This window comes from Neocloeon triangulifer, unplaced genomic scaffold (assembly GCF_031216515.1).
Source record: "Neocloeon triangulifer isolate White Clay Creek 2 clone unplaced genomic scaffold, ASM3121651v1 ptg000014l, whole genome shotgun sequence".
Taxonomy (NCBI): domain Eukaryota; kingdom Metazoa; phylum Arthropoda; class Insecta; order Ephemeroptera; family Baetidae; genus Neocloeon; species Neocloeon triangulifer.
Genome location: NW_026775556.1, coordinates 10792835 through 10814622, shown reverse-complemented (window position 1 = coordinate 10814622; position 21788 = coordinate 10792835). Strand labels below are relative to the sequence as shown.

General features: G+C 38.1%; 1 protein-coding gene across 2 annotated transcripts in view; it reads left to right on the top strand.

Moving 5' to 3' along the window:
- LOC132199674 (limbic system-associated membrane protein-like) overlaps window positions 1-21788 on the top strand; it is a 157700-nt gene that overhangs the window by 986 nt on the left and 134926 nt on the right. The window lies entirely within an intron of this gene.

The following is a 21788-nucleotide window of genomic DNA, read 5'->3' as shown; positions in this document are numbered from 1 at the left end:
GGGAGCGCAAAGGTGGATTATAATAAGCGCCGTGAAACATGCTTTCTCATTGCTGAAGTTATTTGCCGGCGAATATTGCGGCTTTCGAGAATGCTGCAGGGAGGAAAGGGTTCCTTATGGTGGGAAATTCAGGCTATAACGTCAAAGTTATTTTCATTGCTGGCCCGAAAAGTCAGGAGGGCAAAAATATTTGGCCAATATGTTGCTTTATAAATGACGGCACAACTGCTGGTGAGAAGTAAGCCGCGCAGAAATCAATAATTCCGCCAACTTTTTTAATCACCAGATGCTACCGAGCGCGCCTCTCCGAGTATTTTTCTTTCTTAAGGACCTGTCAAGCAATACTGCCGAGTTTGCCGTGTCCGTTGCTACTTTGATTAGCCAAAGGTGTTGCTGGGAAAGCAAAACGTCGGCAATAAAACTTATTTCCGGTGCTTTGCCACGAGACAAATTTACTTCGCGCGAGCATAAACATGAGAGAGCGCCGGGAATTTTTTAGAGCATAAAAAGTTGTTACTTTTTATTGGGTTTATCTAGAGAGTTGTTGTTGTTCTTTTTATTTGCCAATAAAAGCAGGAAGAGATTGGAACGAGTAAAACGTCCAGGCATATAAAGCCGCTTTTATTCTCCATTATTTTAGTGTCGCGAGAGCGTCTGTTGGCTGCTGCACTGCCATGCTTTGCGTTCCGATAATCTTTTCTATTACTTCTTTGAGCAGTATGCTTATTAGATACATCTGTCGGAGATAAATGTCTATTCCCGGGATAGCCATTTTGGAATCAATTACAGTCCTTGTCTCACCAGTTGCTCTCTTGTCAGCTGCTCATAATTCCTTGGCAATCTCTCAATTTATTTTTTCGAAATTTCAAAATTTATTCTTTTCTCTCTGTAAGGTTATTTTGAATTTTAACTTGTATCATCATACAAACGATTAGCAAAATGAACAGAATCAAATTAAGGTATGAACGAGTTTTTTTGTTGAAAGTATAAACTGATTTCAAAATATGTTTCGTCCAATTTGAGACAACCAAAAGAAATGAGATCATGTTTTCCTTCATCCGTGCTTTCTTGTAGACCAACTCTGCACTATTTTAGAGGTTCCGGGAGTCTAAAGTAATCCAAAGAAATCCGCGCTACGTGGCAAAAATGGTGCTCGTCGTTCTTCTTTAAGATAGCGCAGAGCACGTCAATAAATTCCAGGCAAAGTACCTCTACGTGTTAATTGTGGACTTGCAGAAGCGTGAGGGTCTTAAAATTTATGGCAGAATTGAGGCGGTAAACAATTTTGAGCGGAGCAGGCAAATTTGCTCTCGCGTGTGCTTAACAACGATTTAATGACGTCTGCGCGATGCCCTTGGCTGCTGCTGAGGCGAAACAAACCCCCGGCAGTCTCGACATAATCAGCCCCTAATATCAGAAACAAACTCACGACCAACAACACGCTGACCGACAGGACCTTATTGAATATTATTATGTGGTGTGGAGCGACCCGAGATAATGCGACAACGCCGAATTTGGACACACGCAACGTGACCAGCCCTACAAAGCAGTGGCATTCTTAGGCTAAAAATTTGAATTAAAAATTAAATGAATTAAAAATGTAGCAAAACAATGACTAAATTTTAAATAAATTTAAAAAAAAATCGGCAGGGAATATTTTCTCACGAGGAAAAAATCACATATTCTGAAAAATTTCAGTAATAATTTTTTAAATCTTGAAATCATTAAAATATTTTAAAAGATTTTAATGCAATCTTCTTATATTTACTGATTTTGTAATTTTGTAAAGCCATAGAATTTTCTCTAGCAAGAAGTTACGCCACTGACATGAGTTGCAGCTTGTAGGCAAGCCAAGTCCCTTGCTTCGCCTTTCGGGAAAATAATAATCATATTTGATGTGAATTACGAGAGGGACGTGGCGACATTATCGTTTATGGGCAGCATTAAAAAAAGTTAGCAGCGTTCGGAAAGCGGCGCTAAACTCGGTTACACGCACCATGGAGTTACTTACGCCGGTACTTGTTGGCAAGTCGGCGAATTTATGCAGTCGTTAGTTGCGACACACGCGGAATTAAATTAAAGGGGGGACAATGGCTGGCGTAATGACGACGCGGCCAATGGACCATCTCTTTAATTCTCGTTCCCTTTTCCTTTCGGCCAATTGAGAACAGGAAAAGGATGCGCAGAGTGGAGGAAGAGAAGAATGCCGAGAGGCCCGCTGGTCACCGAGAAAACGGCCAACTAGGGTCGCTTGTTCTTTCTTTTCTGTTCCGCTCCTCTTGTCTGCCTGGCGAAATATAATATGACCACTCTAGGGCAGTTTCCTCGGAGAATGCCGCCGACTTTTTCCCAGATATTAATTTCGGATTCAACGTTTTTTTTCTCAATTACGCTGCGTGACCGTTTCCTGCCTTGTGAATGGCCGCATTGCGCTTCCTGGTATAAAATATTTATTAATCAAAAAGCTCGAGTGCAAACCGAATACATTTTTTTTTACTTTTGAACTAGATAAAATAAAATTTAAAATCTGCTGAACTAAAAAATTTCACACAATATTAAATTCTCTAACGAGTAAAAATTGTAAAAAAAATTATTATTCCAATTTCTAAAAAAGAAAAAATATCTCATTTTACATTTAATAAATGTTTCATAAGTTGAATGTATTAAGAGAAAAATATGAAATGTCCAGATCCAAAATTTTTTTCTGCAACCCACGATATTCTGGCCATCTTTTAAAATTCCCACAATTCAGAAATGTTTTAAAAATGAAAAATAACTTTCAGAGATTTTTTGTTTCCAAATGGAAATGATTTAAAGCGAAATGTAATGATCAATCTATTTTCGCCAGAAACACCATTAAAGTGTGACGGGAAAAAAACAGTTGTGATTGCAAACCGTTCCAGGCAATAAACTTTTCAGCGCTGGTGAAATATGCTGAACAGCCAATTGACCTAGTTGCGGCGAATTTTTCCCTCTCTCATCTCCGTTTTATTCAATAATAATTCCCATCGAAGGAAAAATTGCTCGCAGCATCTCTGCACTGCTGCGCTGTTATTATTATTATTAAGGCGGTGGCAAAACCACTCGATATCTCTTAAGTTTCTTTTTCTCTATAGCCGCGACTCTTCCAAGTCGAATAATGCATTTATAAAATGCACACCATGTCGGCTTGGCAGGGCGGAATTACCGTGGCTTATACCCGAGCGTGGCTGTGGCTCTCATTTCATTTAGTTTTCCATCAGCGGCATGATTGATTTATTAATATGGCTGCTGCAAAAATATCAAGCCAATGTACACATACATCCACCGTCGTAAAACAAAAAATTATGAAACACCGCGTGCTGCAGCTATTGCGCGTATAAATCATTTTAGCAGTCAGCTGACTAATATGAATTGCACCCCCGGCCTTGTGCGCGCACTTCATATGCGGCGTGCATTTTGACGTCCTTGATGGAGCTTGCACGGGGTGGATATCTCTCTGCGATGGGAAATGAATCATTGCAGAATGAATTGCAAACAAGGTTTAAATCGAGGGTAGGTGCTCTGGTTGCATTTTAAGCGGCGCCAGCCCGCAAGAGCTAACATATTGACTTGATGGATTTATGGCGGAGGGAGAATAGTGTGGTTCATTAACTATATGCACTGATGAAAATTGTTTGAAGTTAGTCTAGCTAATTTTAATTTTCTCTGCTGTCTCTAGAGTTTGTGGTTCGTTAAGAGTAATTTATTACACGAATACTGTTTAAAATGCAGATTTTTTTATAACTTTTAACGATGATAATAACAATAAACGGTGATAATTAAACATATTTTATTTATTTCTGGTGTATGTATAAATGCAAAAAATGCAGATGCAAAATCGGCCAGCGTTAATATTTTTTTAATGAAGTAAAAATGATATTAGTCTGTTAGAAGTCACTCAAAAAAATAAGAACACTAATTTTTGTGTTTTTGTATTATTTTATATGTTTTACACACATTTTCAATATATATTATATTGATTATTATCAATCTTTTAAAAAAATATTATTATTTTTATTGTTTTTAATGATTGCATTTCAGAGCAAATTCATAATGTCATACAAAAAATTAAAATTTAAAAGGTTTAAATGTTACATTTTTTGAAAAAGAATTGTAAAAGCCTTTTCCAAGAAATAAAGTGCCATTGTTATTATAGCATTAAATTAGTTTGAAAAAAATGTAGCGTTTAGTTTCAATCAGTTGAAATGATTTCAATCTTGCAAGCAACAATTGTCAAATGTGCATAGCAAAACACTTTAGATCCAGAAACTCAAACTAGACAATGAAACTTTGTATTTACATTGAGGAACGTGCTTAAACAAACAAAGGCTTCGCTAATTTTGCATTATAGAGCTCAAATGTGATGCCACAGTTCAAACAAAAGACCATCAAATAATGCAAATAATGCAGTGCGCGACAAACGACATTTGATTAATAATTTCGCCTTGGAGCGAAATCAAAATAATTCATTTATATCAACAAGCTTCTGCAAATAGACCTTAATCAACTATGCACGGAGGCGCATTTATGAATTATGAAAATGCACAAAGTGAGTGGATTTCGCCGCGTGCTGCGCATACACAAGTGCAGTTCACACAATGTAATGCAATTGCCAAGCTGGCGCAGCTCATATTATTTCGCAATTTGCGACATCAAAGCAAGGAGATGCTTTTGCGATGTCAACAGAGAACAAATGATTCGCGCTGACGCTAGAAAGCTTCCTAAGGCAAGCATTATGAGAGAAGCCTTTTTCCTAGGAAACCTGTTTATTTTTATTGATATTGGTTTTCCATTACTACTTTCAAAGTTTGTTTTCTATTTCATCAGGAGAAAATACAAAAAATATTAAATTTCTCATGGAGTTTCATTTTCCACATAATGGACTGAAAGTGGGGACGTCACGGATCAATGCATTATTTTTTTCTAAGAGAGCTCAAAATTTTTTCGACCCTCAAATTGTCCATTTCACTTCTCCGCTGAAATAGCTTCATATCACGCATAATTTAACAGTTCTTTCGGTTCATCTCGGTTCCATCCCTCTTGAGAAAAAGAACAATCAATAAAGCACTCACACTTTATATATCGGCGGGGCGAAACAAATCGCACGCACGCGAAACTCCACTTTGCGAAAAACAAAACGCCCTGCCGCTTTCACCAGAGCGGCGAAGAGTGTCGTTTTTTTTGCGTCAGATATCTCTCGCGGTTATTTTTGCACAAAGGATGTGTGTGACGAACGAACAAGTCGGAATGACCACCATCAGCCGACCGACCAGTCATTCACAAAGCATTGGCCGGGTGAACGCCATTTAATGAAGCGTGCTAAGCGTCGCAGGCGCCGCAATAAATATCGTTCTCTTTTTCTGCCGGACGGCGGCGGGCGGTCTCTCTGCATGCACGCGTTTTGTGTCGCACACTCACTCTCGGCCGGGCAATATCGCAAACCGCATGACACGTTCTTATTACCTGATCGTATCGCCGGCCTAATTAATTACGCCCCCCGCTCGCTGCCCCAACGAGAGTGCAAGAGTGCAACGGGACATTTACATATTTATTGCCGCCGGTAGCAGCTAATTTTAATGGTCACACCGAACGACCGCTTCTCGTGTTCCAACTGATTAATTGTCACTCCACTCGCTACTGCAACGAGGGATTGGAGAGAAATGAACTGCTTTTTTGGCAAAGAAATTTTTAATTTTCATAACTTAAACTTTCATAACTTAAGCTAAATCGTGTTTCTTAAAACTCTCCATAACATTAATGCAATTGTAATTATTGTTAAAAAGAATGATTAAGTGTGGTAGTGTTTTTATTTTTATTTATTCATTTTTTTTTAAATAAATAAACTTTTCAACTAAACCATTAAGCAAGCAATGAAAATCATGGAAATGAAAAGATCGGGCTTTTTCCTCATTGCAGAAATTTTTTTATTAAAAAAATAGCTCTACCAGTTTCGGTCTCGGTCTGCGACTCAGCGAGCAGCGCGTTTGCTGACTAGATAAAGTATGAGCTCAAGTGGAAATGTAGAGGTTCAAATTTGGGCAGTCATTGTTGGCGTTACTTAGGCGTCAATCTGCTGTCTGAAATAAGAGAAAATGTTTTTTGAAATAATTTTTTGAAATTATTTAAATTTAAACTTTTTCTATATTTATTTTTGAAATTATTTGTCGATTCAATTTCAAGCTTGATCTCATCAAAAAGAATATCCTACCTTTAAGCTTAGGAGTATCAATAGAAATGAACATCACGCCAGTCAGTTCAGTACGGGCACATGTTGGGACGTATGGCTCAGTAAACGTAGTCGGGCATCCATCACAAGCCTTGACCACTGCTACAGCTTTGACAAAAAAATAATGCAGTTTTCAGAACAACTTATTAATTATTTAATTGAAACTTACGAATGGCAAACCGACTGTATTTCTCTCCTCCGATTTCAATCTGCTTTGGGAATGCAGTCAGGAGGTCGCCAAAATTACCTTCTTTGTCTTCAAAACCCAAGTCAATGTACACGCAAGGTCTGTTCAAGATGAATTTGGTCGCGGCGCTGATTTTTTTGCACTATATGCACAGAAAAATTCAGAATTAATTATGAAGATAAATTATTTCATCAAATGACCCTACTTTGTTGCAAGACTGCAGCTTCCAGTTCATTTTACTTGACACAATATCAAAGTCGGCGCGATCGAGGTTTGGTTGATACAGTGTTGACTCGATCCAGCCGCATTCATAGCACTCGAGGTATTTCGCAACCATGGTCCAACATTTCACACATTCATCCCCCCAAGATTTGAAGGGATCCCCATCTTCCGCCAAGGCTTGCTCCTTGTACTTCTTTTTGCTGTATAGGTTTAAAAAAATTAATCCAAACTTTGCTCTGCAAGTTAAAATAAAAAAATGTCACTCACAGCTCCACAACTTCTCTGGTCTTGTGTGTCTCACAGAGCACGCTGTTTTTTTCCGCTTGTCTTCCGCAGAGCCTGTGCCATCTCGTATAAGCTGCTTCCTTCATTGAGGTTTGTGACAATGGAATCAAAAGCCAGATAGTGCTGTAAATTAATTCATTTGACTTAACTTTTCTATTGAAAAATGTCTGCAACTATAAAAGCTTTTACGGTAAAATTTTTTTTAATTATGGAAAAGAAACAAACCCCTTCCATGAGAAGCAACTGCAGAAGAAAAACCCAGGTATTAGGAACACAATACCTGTATCGAATGTACTTGGGCACTTTGGGGGTCACGCCAAAGGTCAAATAGTTGGCAGCTTTTTCAAACAATCGGCCTCTTATCTTAACAGCTGTAATTATTTCATGATTTTCATGTTCAAAAAACCCAAAAATGTGTTTATTTTACGTTCAAGTTTTTCCACTATTAAGGAGCACTTCTTCAGCTGTGGCAGAAACTCCACGCTCACTACAAAAACAATCAATGTTAGTTAAACGATTGCTGGTAAATGCGAAATTTGGAAATGTTCACCCTCTTTCCTATCTCCAATCTTGACCAAGGATTTACTGAACGTCCGTCTTTGTGCTTCCTCAGTTCTGCCCACAAGGTGGCATCCACCTCCCAAATTGCTTTTCCTTCCTTTATCAAGCTCTTGGCTAAATTGATTTTTGTTGTTGTTAAAATTAATTTTCTTGGTTCATTCGTATTTTATTGCAGTAATTTAAAAAAAAAAAATACATTTATTCAAAAGAAGAACACACACATGAAAAAATGCAGAGATTTTTAGCATAAATGGAAATAAAACTCAAATAACTAATTAGTGCTATTGAAAAATGATTTTCAAAATTTCTGAAATTCATTGTTAACTTGCCTGTAGTGGCGTGTTTGTTCCAAATCTGGCTTCTCCCTATGTCGAGCGCAAGTTTTCTTGACAGATCGGCTTCTTCTTTGGCAAATTTTCGCCTAACATTTGAGACGCTCTGGGGATTTTGGACCCATTTGGCAAGGGAAGTTGTGGAGGTTGCGTATTGCCTTAAAATCATGACCTTACATTATTACCCAGTCGTAAAAAAATACTAGTAATATATTCAATGTTCAGAATTCACATCAGTCAAGGAAAAGGATAATTATTATATTAAGGATGTAAATCTATGAATAATGTAAGAGTAAAGGAGGTTTCTTAAATAAACAATACAATTATTATTTTGCTTCTTGAGTGAGGAGCCACATACAAAAAAAATCTCGCTTGGTGCGATTTCCACGACTTGCATCGTCTGCACCTACAAAAAAGCCGAGAACGGGCGGAACCGGCGCGCTCTCGCCCTCTCTCAAGCTTATTTTCGTAAAAGATGACAACCTGAACAGCGCTTTACCAAAATTCTGCGTTTTTTTCCGTTCAGCTTTTATTCCTTTCAATCGGTTAAATTAATAAAAACATTTATTATTTTTAACTTGACAAAAATTATATGCAAAATGATCAGCTCAAAGAGATGAGTCCCCGAGCCAGTTGAGCTTATTTTAAAGTCACAGGAAGCGGGAAAAGAAATAATTCTTGGAAACATACACTATATTTCCTAATTAATTTCAAATCAATTATTTGAGCAAAATACATACGAGCACACAATAATGTATGCAAAGGCGGAAATGCAAATTTCAGAATAATGTACGCCAACTTTTTTTTCTTGTTTATCCGTCTTGGGAAAGACACCAGCGGTAGCAGACGGGCCTGCTAAATCACAAGGGCCGATAACTCTGATCCTCCCCTTTCGGGGCCGATAACACGGTGACCTTGGGACTCACTGGGCCAGGGAAAAAGGCGTGAAGGATGGGGTTTGGTTGTTGGGAATTTCAAGGATGAGGAAGGTGAGCGGCTGCGGCCTATGAATGGGAACTATCCCGGCATTTGCCTGGAATGCCTGATGGAAACCGCAGAAAACACGACAGCATAGCCGAAATTGCAGAATTTAGGAGGAAATGCCTGCAATTCCTCCTAAATCTGCCGGTCGCAGTGATCAATACACCTCCTATGATTTCCTGAAGTCTTGAGAACTAACCAGCCAGAAAAAGAATTTAAGCCCTGGCCCCAGCCAGGATAGAACCCAATGACTCAAATTATCAGCCAAGCGCACTAACCACTGTGCCACACAGTCAGCAATAACTTTTATTGCTAATTGTAATTACGCGTTTTATGGGTGCGCGATCTTGGCTTACGCAGCCACCCAAAAGCTGCCCACGGGGGCCGCGGCCCAGCAGGCTGTTGCCCCGTGCGCCTGAGCCCTTGAACTCAAAGTGCAAACATCTAGAAAATCTAAATCAAAAAACTTCTTTACGTTACCGGTGCTTTTGCCTTCAAGCGACGACTTTCCTTGTTCCCCATTGGCCATTGCAAATTCTCAGTTTTCAAAATATTCAAAACGCGTAAACGCCGTTAAAAATTTGGGCAACAAAGAACATCAATTCAAATTTTGTCATTGTTGCAAATCTGACTTTTGAAGAGTAAACACACAAAAAAATGTTTCATTTATTATTCTTGATTGTTGGGTCATGCAATGAAGAACAACAAGGAAATATAATATGTATATTTTTATATCACTTGCAGAGGGTGCAGATTTGAAGTGGATAATGAATGACAAAATATTATTCGAAAAAAATTCTTTTCGAATGACGAAGGCGGAATAAATTAAATTTTAACAACTTAATATCCCAATTGAATATGTTATGGTAAAATTGTACATAATTTGTTGAAAAGAAGAGCTGGTGAGATTGAAATAACATTTAAAGAGTCTGTTTAGATTAAAGTATATTTTCAAAGAAATAATATATGGATCTAAAAATTATGAATATCCCGATTTTGAAGAAATACTCGGTTATCTCTGTTGTTAGAGCGTAAATCAAAGTGTTAGAAAAATGATTGCATTTGACGCTGCTAAAATTTTATTGCACAAATAAATAAGAGTTAAGTTACAATTTAGTAATAAAAATTAATTATATAAAATAAAATAATTTTGGTCAAGGTCGTTTAATAAGTATTCAGAACTTAATTGTTCTCATCTACACCCTCTTTATAAAATTTGTGTTTATTAAAAATTTGATTCTTCCCATTTAATTCTTTATGAATTCCTCCCACTTAGTTTTAGTTCGGACACGACAAACCCCTAGGTTTTTAAAGTACCGCTGGTCGCCTTTTGGGGCTCAGTTGTCCTTTATCTTTTCTTTTTTTCTTTGCAACGAAGTTCACCCGGTTTAAATTTTTCATGACTAATAACATTATAAATGTTAAAAATTTTTGCTTATTGCGCTGTAGAACATAATTAATTTCAATATCGGTGGCCGGTGCCTGTGCAGTTAATGCCTTCGTCTGGAATCCAAAATATTTGTCAAGCCCCGAAAATTTCCACCAAAATGAGTGCACCATGGAGAGTAGAGGGTTATTAATTTTGCTTGCGAATGGAATGATCGGAAGAAAAAGTCTTAACTTTCTTCAATTTATTCATGCGAATGGAATTTCAGCTCTAGACGAGAGTGGTGTGTGCGCGAGCGCCGATTCCCCATCAAAGTTTTGAGAGCAAACAAGAAAATCTATTTTGGCGGGGCGTCTATACTTCACGACCGATTAAATCGTGGCCGCTTCTCTTTTCCTTCAAAAGAGCGAGCAAGGGAAAATAAATTTCGAGGGAATTATTCCGGCGGAGTGCGGCACAAAAACAGGATCATCTTCTCTCTCATGCGCCGACAATCGTGTGCGTTCATTTGAATACTCTCTCGTTGACGCGAGCGAGAGACGAACATCACACACACGAGATTTCCTATCACGGAATAATGAGGGTGGTGCGTGCCTGCAATTTATGAGGCCGCTGGAAATGATCATCTCGTCGAGAACGACGTCGTTTGTGGAATCGTCTCGCTGAAAAGTTGCTCCAATCTGCAGCCGCCGAAGATGAGGCTAAAAGGTTGTCTTCCTCTCTGCCGAATAAATCAAACTCCTCCCCTGCTCGCTCGGCCACCCTCCTTCGGTAATGGCCCATTATTGATTTTAACAATCAAACCCATCCATGCGCCAAAATCATGTTTTGACCGCCGCCTTTGACCTTTCGCAGTTGGGAATGCGGAGAATTCGTGCGAGTGGTATGCATCCCGCGTAGTCTACCGGACGACCAGGTTGCATACCCGCTGACCCCGTTGCCGCTCTGCCGCGATCGGATGAACCAGATGCAAATTTAGATGCCGTGGTTTTAGCGGACGGCACGATGAATATTGCGGACATGCACGGCTGCTTGTTTGTTCTGCCCAGAATACCAAACTATTTGAATTTAAAGCTCCGATGTTTGGGTTCATCAAAATGATTTCATTTCCACTGGAAGCGCTCAATAATCAAAATCACTCTGCTTGAATTTCTCGAATGAGAGAAATAAAAAATTCAGGATAAATCAAACTTCAAACAGCAATTAAGTTTGGCTTGTTAATAAATAGCTTTTTTGAACAAAACAGGTGACTAATATTAATATCTGAAATTAATATAATTAAATCTTAATAATAAATTATAATGATCATATTATCGATATTATTTTTTGACCTAATAACTAATTTATATTGAAATTTCTCGTCCCAATTCTCCTTGGCTCTTTGCAAAGACTTTGTAGGAGGCGGCATATGAATTAAATTAGCCAGTGTGCATCTCTGTCCTGGCCGTCTCCGCAAAGTTGGACTCAATTTGCGCGCCAATTTCGCCGTCCCAGTCATGGGGATGCAATTTACTCGGAGCGCAGAGAGACGAGACAGGCAGCTCGCAAAAATTGAGTTATATAGTTAGTTAGCGTCAACGCCCTCGCAAGGCACATCCATCAGGGATCGATGCATTGGTATTTCGCTCGTCCATCCCGCACGTCAACCACCGGCCTAATTGAGGCGTGCTGATGTGTATTAAATGAGTGCGAGGGCGTGCGATATGATGCCGGCAATAACACACACACAGTTTGCCACTCAAAAGGGCCACTTGAGTGAGTGCGTTTAATTTCTGACACCACCAACCCCTTCGGCGACCGTTCCGTCTTAATTATCTAGGCGAAACAAGCGGATTGCTATGGCAATAATTACTGATTCTGGCAAACTCGTATTTTTAAAAGGACGATACTGATGCTGGATCAAATATTTCATAATATTTATAGCAAAAATATGATAATTGAAATTTATACTGCTTTTTACTTCATATTTGGTAAGAAATTATGCTTACATCAAATAACTAATTAAAGTATTGGCATATTTATTATTTATATTTAAAATTTAGATAAAATTACAAGATTCCTTTTAGTTTCAATAAGCACCGTTGATTATTCAGCACAAATTGCCTGCTCTGTGACTATGTGGAATGCAAATAATTTCTTTGAATACATATAAATCGCATCTTGATTGGAACCACCCTAAATCTTCATGGAAGAAGTCACTGGGGTGACTAGCTTCGGTGGTATTTAAGCCAGCTGGTCTCTGCGGGGCCGAAATATAATGGAGATATAGATGGACTCTCAATATGAACGGCACACGCTCCAATGAGTTATAATCTGGCGCTAATTCTGCGCAATCACACGGTTCCATTATTAACGGCTGCTGCTGGAGAACGTGCGGTAATAAAATTAAAACTCTCAACCCCAGGGAGCTCGCGGCGGCCGATATGGAGGCACGACGGCGAACGGGGGCTGATTAAGTCTGAAAAAGTGCTCTCATAATTCAGCTCGCGTATAATTATTGCTGGGCCGGAACAAAAGAGGCTGCCCGTCTTTCTCCCTCCATATTGTGATATTAAAAAAGAGGGTCTCATTATTGAATTACATCGTATTTTAATGAAAGTTTAATTAAAATCTTTGTTATTCTTTAATTAGCTTTTGGACAAAAACAGCACGAGAGCGGCGGATGACATTTCGACGGGCACGTTTTCGCCGGCAGGAAAAGCGAGCAAGACGACGTGCATGTGCCCCTCTGCCCTGTGAGCGAGCATCGACGTGGCTTTTCTGGCTTTCCCGCCTCTCTTCTTTTTCTCTCGCTCTGGAAATATCCATTAAGAAAAACGTCGTACGCCGCCACTCAAAATCAGCAGACGGCTCCGGCATTCTCTGTGAAACACAATGTTTGCCTTTCATAAACTGAATTGGGAGTCTGGATCAAAAATGGTTTGTGTGTACCACGAGGGGGATGCGCTCTCGTCGTATTTTTTTCTATTTTCTCCGCTCCATTATCAGAAAACGAGGATATCATTTCCAGCAATTTGATTAAGGCCCGCCGAAAAGGGATGGGAGAGCAAAGTGATGCGTTCACTTCGCTAATTAAAATCTTTCCGCCTCTTTCGACCAACCGAAAATTTTTGCAGACCAGGTTTTAGAGAGGGTCTCTCAAAATCAAAGGACGTTGAGAAAAAGTGAATTATATCAGTGACCACTGGGTCAGTGTTCGAGCAATTGGGTTTTCTTTCACCTTTCTGATGGCGTTAAAAGTTTGTCAAAGGGGTTGCAAAATCTAATTCAAACTTTCGTTACGAGGCGATGGCAGTCAATTTGCCGGCAGGTTTGCCCTTCGACGCCCGAGTAAGCAAAGTTCGCTTCATTTAGTCTTCCCGTCGGCTTGGAAAGATGAACAGCCAAACTCAATTGTGGCAAAGAGGTTCTTGAATGTGAATTGCGTGTCACACAAAAACAGACGCCGTTCGAAAATTTGATGCTCTTTTATAAACCTATAATTTTGAAAGTTTTCCTCACTGAGTTGACTGATTATTGAATATTTCCGTGTTTTATTTTGGTGTTGAAATTTAAAAAAAAAATATGATCTTAATTTAATCAAATGCAATTTTCAACATTAAAAATAATTAATAATGCATTTTTATTTGAAATTTATTTGATTCTGTTTGAAAAAAGCGTGTATTTATCACATTTTGCAAATGCTGATGGGGGTGGAAACTTCAAGCAACTAAAAAAGAACAAAAGACAGGAAGCTTTCATAGACATTAAGCAACCGTCAGTCTATGTGCTTACGCTGCGTTTGAAACGGCACAAAATCCGCTCCGTCTCGGAAAAAGAGAAAAGCGGATTTCGTGCCACATGTCGCATAAAAATAATAATTGCTTCGGTGTGCACGCCAATAAAATTGCATGATCTTCGATTTTTCTCTCTGTGACAAGCAGAACTAGACTTTTCGCAATGGAGCCGCTGAGAGTTTTCTGTGCCACGTTCTGTACACACAACAAGTTTCAAGAATGACGCGTAGAAGGGGACAAATCAATTAGCTTTGAACTTTTACCCGGTCATGTTGCGAAAGTTGACAAAGTTTGAAATATACACAAGATGATAAATAACGAGGCTTCCAACACAAGGATAGGGGTGACACTGTATTCCTTACATTAGATTTTTAAATTAAAAGATAATCGTGCCATTCTATTATGAACTCCCAAAAGATAAGTAAAAAAACCCTGAAAATTACTGAAGATCAAAAATTTTAATCAGCTTATTTGCTATATTTAATTTCTAAAAAAAAATTACATTTCCATTGTGATATTTTTTCCATTAATGCATCAATAGTTTAGAAAAAATCTTGAGGCGAGATGTTTTTGAGAAAAGCAGGTAATATATAGATTTTTGAGATCCAATCACGCACAGCTCAGCCTGCGTTTTTCCCCATACGTATTATGGTAGCTGCAAAAAGGAATTGTAGGTTTTGTGAGCAATCGTCTCCTTTTCATCTGGAGCAAGTTGTGTGCAATATTGCTGCGATAAATGGATGAGAACATCGCGTATGTTGTTGTCAAGGACTATCACTTTGCTCGGTGCCGTGTGTATTTGCAGCGAGAGTTGATCATTTCTCCAACTCTCGCCGCACAAAAAAATGTTCCAATCATCCCTTCGAGAGCGCCAATTGGCAGACGTAAAAGCCGAAACTTCTTAAGTAACCGCAGGCTTCAAATGTTGGGAAAAGAATAAGTTGTGTATTCTATAATACAAATAATGTAGATTTTGATTTATCTTATTTAATTTAAAAAAAAAAAAATATTTATTTTACTTATTATAAATTAAAAAAAAAAATATTTGAATAAATTTCCACGTGTTTTTCGTAAACAAGCGCGGTCTTTTTTACCACAAGGAAAAATATTTTTTTGTCGCCCGCTATTTCAAATTTGGAGAAAGTTGCGTTCGTCGCATTTGCAGCTCGAGGGAGGAAACTAATTTCATTTTTATTCAGCGCTGGGGCAAAATTAATCCTTTTGTGCAGAAATGTGTCTGCATAATACAAGCTCAAGTGGCAGCGAGGGCGCGTTATTATTTTTGCCTGAGTAGCAAGCGCCAGTTCATTATTGTGTGCGTGTTGCTTTTTTCGCAGCATACTCAGCAGCTAAAGTCCTTCCCTCTCACTGGAGGAGGCTAATTAAAAATTCAGCGACAAGATCAGAGGATGCGATAAGACCCCATTGCGCCGACGCTGCCTGCTGGGGCTTAATGACGAATGCACATACAGCCCAAGTAATAAGCATGTGCACACACTCTTTGTGTTGAGCTGCAAATTACACACTCGCCAATTACACTGTGCACCATAAGCCGCCAGCTAATTACTCAAATGCGCGAATTGCTCCGCGTGCTATTTTTCTTTTAATGTTTTCGCTCGCTGCTCATCTTGGCTCCAAAAGAAAGGCAAGGTTGTGAGTTGTCTCTCTTTTTCCAGCTGCCGCACGTCAGTCGTCGCGCGTTTTATTACACATAATGTCTCTTTTCAGCTCGAGATGTTTCACTTTGCTCGTGTTAAAGCAAATTCGTCTGCGTGCTGGCACTCAAAGAGAAGTTTCGCAAATTTTGTTTCTCCAAAAAGAATGGCAGACGGTGATAAAATTTTATGTTGCCATTCAAAGAGTTTCTATTTTTGGTTAACTTAACTTCGACCTTTTGTATTTTTTAAAATCACTCTAGAGAAAATTTATTATTTTCTTTATAATTTTTTACTTATTTGGTTTGGAAAGGGAAGATACTGATTTAATTTGACAATATTTTACCGCTAAAGCAATTCATCGGATTTATCAATATTTTTCTGTAATTTCCATGTGAATCTGAAACTAAAACTACCACTAAGGAATTACAGAGAATTTTAAGAAATGTCAAGTCATTTTCTCAAGTCATGTCTCTTCTCTATTCTTTTTATAAATTTTAACGTAATTTTTTTAATATGCTCGGTTTCTTGCTTAATGAATAATGATGCTAGTCTTTGAAGTTAAAAAATTATACAAAATAATTTGTAAAATCACTTATATCTATTACAGATTTTGACACTTTGCCGTAGTTAGATGAGACAATTTAATATGAATATATTGACGAATAATAATTTTGTAGCTGTTAAATAAAATATTTTTATTTGATCATTTTTATAATCACAATCTCGTATTTCACGATTTATTTACAAATCGAGTCGGAAAGCATAATAGAATAACAAGACAAACAGCGGATACACAAAAATCAATTTTGCTGAGAGGCTCCAGGTGCTTTTTATTGTGCCAATAGCAAATACATGTAAAACAAAAGCGACGTCAGAGCAAAAGCTCCTGAACCAAGTTGCGCAAGGAAAACACTCGGCAACTTTTTACACTTATTTACAAACAACGCTAAATAACTCGTAGCTCAGTTATGCAAATCATTTGTGCGCCGTGGAGCAGAGATAAACTGCGAGAGAGCAGAAAACCAATTATCCTCATCTCGCAAGTCGGCGGAATATTTGGCCCACGGCCCAGGAATTTAATTAACAGGCCACGCAAGAGATCAGCCGGCGGTGGGAGATGTGGCGCAGTGTAATTGATGCCTGCTCGTTAAAAGATTACAAAAAAGCCAACGGTTAGATTTATTCGCAAGACATGTATATTGATATACCATTTGGCAATCACTGCGTAAACACATTGCAAATTATACGCGTTATTCATCACAAACACTGCGATTGAAAACCGCCAAATTAATTGGTCGTCAAACAAATAAACTTGATTGTGCCAATAGAAGATGTTAATTAAATATTTTCTAATCGTACCCAATTAGCCCTTTATTTCTAACCAAAATAATATTCCACATCAAAATGAAACTAATTGAATGCAAACTTGACCACCAAGCGCCATCAACTAGTTTTTTGTAATTATGCTCAATTTATCACAGGTAACAAATATTTTATTTCGACCCATGCATCACGTTTTGCCTCAAATGCAATTTGCTCCACTATGTGTTGACTCGTTGTTGATGATAAGCTCGCATCATAATGGCGTTTGACGCAGAAAATGAAAACTGAAGCGATTGACTCTATATGAGCCAACGTCCAGTTTGTTTGACAAGCGAAAGTGTTTTGCTGCCACGAAATTATTACACGGCTTGTTTGCGTCGATGAAATTTCTCATCAAGTCATCCGTCAATTCGGCGGTCCAAAATTACGTTAAGCTTTCTATTTTGAACAAATTTTGTACTCGAATTATATTTTCATACAAAATAAATCAACAATTGATCACAATTATGTTAATCGCTCTGCAATGTTAATCTGCAAGAGGTGGCTTTAATTTATAGATGTAGCGACGCGAGTTTTATCAAAAGGAAAAGCGGCAGACAGGTATATAATTTCCTGTCGAGTCTCATGTTAGTGAAGGCTTTCAATCAAATAGTGCACTCCACGGGTGCAATTTCATGAGTACTGCTCTGTGCATTGTTATCCTGCCTGGTGCATCTATACAATTTTGCCTACGAAGGGAACCAGATTGGGATTCATACTGGCCTTAATAATAAATTAAATTTGTTAAATTCTTTTGAAAATATACATAATTTAAAAACACTTTTTTTATATTTATAATAAATTGATTGATATCATTTCATAAATTTTGCAGGGAAGAAAACTTTTCATTGAGCTATCAATTATTGTTAATATAAATTGGCAAATGTATTCAAATTTCAAATTGTGCACTTTCAACAACTTTATTTCACTTTTTCTTCTAAAAAAAACTATGAAACCTAAATCTACAGTTGCAAAGTAATATAAAATATCAATAAAATCTATGAAAATTTAAAGAATTATCTATAAACTATTTTTGAGAATGTAAAAGAGAGGTCACTTTCATCCGTCCGACTCCCTGGCTTTAGGGCAATTCACCTGCTATTACAATTCTGCTTATGCGGTTGGCTTAAATCACTCCCGTGTATTACGTTGAGCTGCTTGACTACCAAGATTAGTGCTTGCATACAATTCACTGTGTAGGATCCGTGCAGAGAGGTTAACGTGACCGCGATTATCCTCGAACAGATTCACCCGAGTGCATCCTGCATCGCAAGATCTATACGTTCGGAACAAGAAGTGCGCATAATATTAGGAACATAAATCATATCGGACAACTTGGCGCTTTTTCATAATATTGCCTTCGGTGATAGCTTTCCAACTGGTGGTGCTTTGGAAAATCGATATGGCCCCGTGCGAGAGGTTGAAAAACGAGCGAATCTTTGGAAAGTAAAAAAGAGCGAATTTCACCGCCACCGCGAACAGGCGCTCGTTGAGGATCTCCTGGGGCCCTTTCCATGCTGATTAGCACTGGTTTTATTGGTTCAATTATTAAATTTTATCCCGTTGGTTGCGTCGTGCATCCCCGAGGGTGGATTTGAAATACAGAGGCAGCTTAAATGCATTACGGTTCCCCATTCATACATGGTGGGCGGCACCAGTGCGCCCCTCGAGGATCGGTAAAAGATTCATGCAACACGCCGAGCCCTTGCCGCTGAAATATAAATTCTGATTTTGGCCACGCATGCAAACGCGATTGTGTGTGGGAATGCCCCATTGCAATTTATTTATGTGGAAGGGAAATATTTAGAAATCGAGAACAATGCGATGAATCCACAATGTTTGAGAGTAATAATTTGGAAAAAACCTGCCACAAAAATATTGTTCAGAATATTTTTTGGAAAAATCATTCACAATTGAAAGGATTAATTAAATATTGCTTTCATCGTATGTTTTAATTGGCGAGGGGGATCAAATTTTAGATGTAGAATCTATTGCAATATATCTGGATAGAGAATAGGGAGGCTAAAAAAAGATCCAATATTTTGATATTGATAAAAATATGGCTGGAAAAGATTTAAAATTATGTTTGCTTTTAATTATGTCCAGTTTGCGTGTTGTTATTTTTAAAAATTTTATTTTATTCAGGGTTTATTAAAAAAGGGTTATTATAATAACTCGTCATGAAATAGCGAAACATTATTTTTTCATTAAATATCTAACAAAACAAGCAGAGTTGTTAAAAAAAGTGTAAGACTGCCAGTTTCAACTTCGAAACATATTTCCAACTTGAAATAACTTTTGCATCTCTGTTAATTACAAAGCTTAGATGGAATAATTATCAAATAAATATACTGACTGAATCTCGTGCTTCATGCACAGGAAGATCTTGGGGAGCAAATAAATGATGTCCCATTTATCCTGGTAGCAACGGCTTCCTGGAGGCTATTCAAAATATGAATATATTTATTTGCTTTATTGTTAGAGAACTTAGAGACTAATGCACACTGCAGCAGCAGGAGTTTCGCGTGCGCTGTTTGTTTATATGTTTGTTTGCTGACTCGCCACGCAAAGTGGAGGCTGCTGTTCTGTGTGAATGTTTGTGCTTGCTATGCATTGTGCATTGTTCTGCTCAAGAACTCCTCTCGGAATTATCAGAACAAATAGTGGCAGGGTACATCAGATCGAATTAGTGGAGCTATGATGGTGCCCTTTAACGGTCATAATAGAGAGAATATGTCATTTTTAGAAAAATTTATATGTTACACAGTTTTTCATGATACAAAGATTTATTTTTATTAAAAATGCTGCACGACAAAAAAAAAGAAGTTTTGTAGAATAACAACTTGATGGTGTTTCCTGTTCCCTTCATTGACTGCATAATTTGTGAAAATATTGAGACGTGTGGGAAGCTTTATTTTAAATAAAAAAAGTTATTTCCTTGATTTAGATGCAGAACATAAAAATGATTTCCTTTTAAAAATTCAGCAAGGAGGAAAGTGTTATAGAGTTTCAATTTATTTATTAGTCTATCGTAAAACTTTTTATTTCATTTTTCAAAAAACCAAAATTTCCTACAACTTTTCCCGACAAGTACAAAAATAGAAGCGTAAAAGGTTTGGCATACCAATTTTAGGCACATATTTTTAGTGAATGGTTAATTGAAACCTTCCAAATATTGTCGAAAAGCAAATAAATGATTCAATATTTAAGTAAGCAGTAAAAATGTAACTATTTAAAAAGTTGGCATAAAGGATTTTCAAAAATTTTCCTTATAAGTTTGATTTAATATATTTCCTTATCTCTATATTTGTTTTCAAATTTCAATTCAAGTTGCCGTGAAAGTAATCTTCATATTTCGTTTGATCCAAAAAGCAAATTTGGTTCCTTAAGAAAGATGAATAAAGATTAAATCCCCCTTGGAAACCGAATTGCATCCCCTTTCCCAGAATGCCTAATCTTTTCCGCCAACCTGCGTACTAGAGGGATCCAGAAGAAATGAGTAGTCCGCCCAGCTAGCCTTCCGCTGGACCGACCACACTTTCATCCCCGGAGCACATGCAGAAAAATAGCCGGGACTCATAAATGATGTATTGCCGGCGAGAGACTGACCGACATAAATCTTGGCCGGCTTCTTTTATTCAGCTGTTGTGTATGACAAAGAGAGGAAGCCCAAGGTGATATCAGCCGATTATTGCATCTCGCACAGATATCGTTTGTCTTTCTCCCTTGTATGAGAGGTGACTTTCAAGTGGCGCGCAAAACGCGCCCCTCGTCAGATCGCCGCTTTTTCATTTTATTTCTCAACTCGCCCGCTGTTCCCTATTGTATTCTCAGTTTTTTGCGCTGGCCGTTCTCCAAGCAGCGAGAGAAAAAGAAGGAAAAGGGAAAGGTGGACTGGTCGCCGGTGATTTATGGCCAAATTATCGACGGTGATGGCCGGAATTTAAGTTGCCTTGGTGAAATATGGCTGATCCCTTGTCAAAGGAATGCATGCTGGAGAAAAATTCTGAATGGATTCTAAAAAGCAAATCTCTGCAATTTCAATAAAACCGCTTAATTAAGCATCGGCTTTTTTCTATTACTTTATTTGGAAAAAAGTGAGTTGTTTTGGCAGGAATCTTTTTCATTTGACAGCTCACGCCCTATTTTTTCCGCGGATAATTTATCAAACTTTTTCAATTTGTCACACGGAGATCGCGAGCGCAGTGTGTCGCAGTAGCACATGCCACGAGCTTAGTACGGCAGAAGCAAGTGAAATTGCAGCAGAAATGCCCTGCGCGTGAAAAGAGAGTATAAATGCTGAGTTTGACAAACAAGGCCGGCGTTCTACATGACACTTTCAATATTATTGGCCAATCCAGCAGATATTCTGTCAGCGTGTCGCTCGCACCGAAAAAGCGCAGGCCGGGAAAGCGGAAATCGATCCAATTTATTTCGCACACTCCGGCCAGGTTCACCACGCGTTCTCCCAGAAAAACGAACGAAAGAAAAAGGCGTCATCATTGCGCCGAGTCCTTTCTGCATGAGCGAAAGTGTGTGCTCTTCTACTCCTCCGTTTCGGCCACATTCTCTTGTAAAAGATCACACGCGCCAACACACGTCTTGTCCTAAATTCATATTTTTTTTCTGCAACCACGATATTCTTTTTTTTTTAGAGTATGGTACTTTAGTCATCCCTGTTACAAGAAACTGCAAGATATCACTAAGAAAGTAAGGGAATTATAAGTTTTTAGAATTGCCACAAACTTTAAGTTACATTTGGTTTATTCACTCATTTTTTACTAATCTAT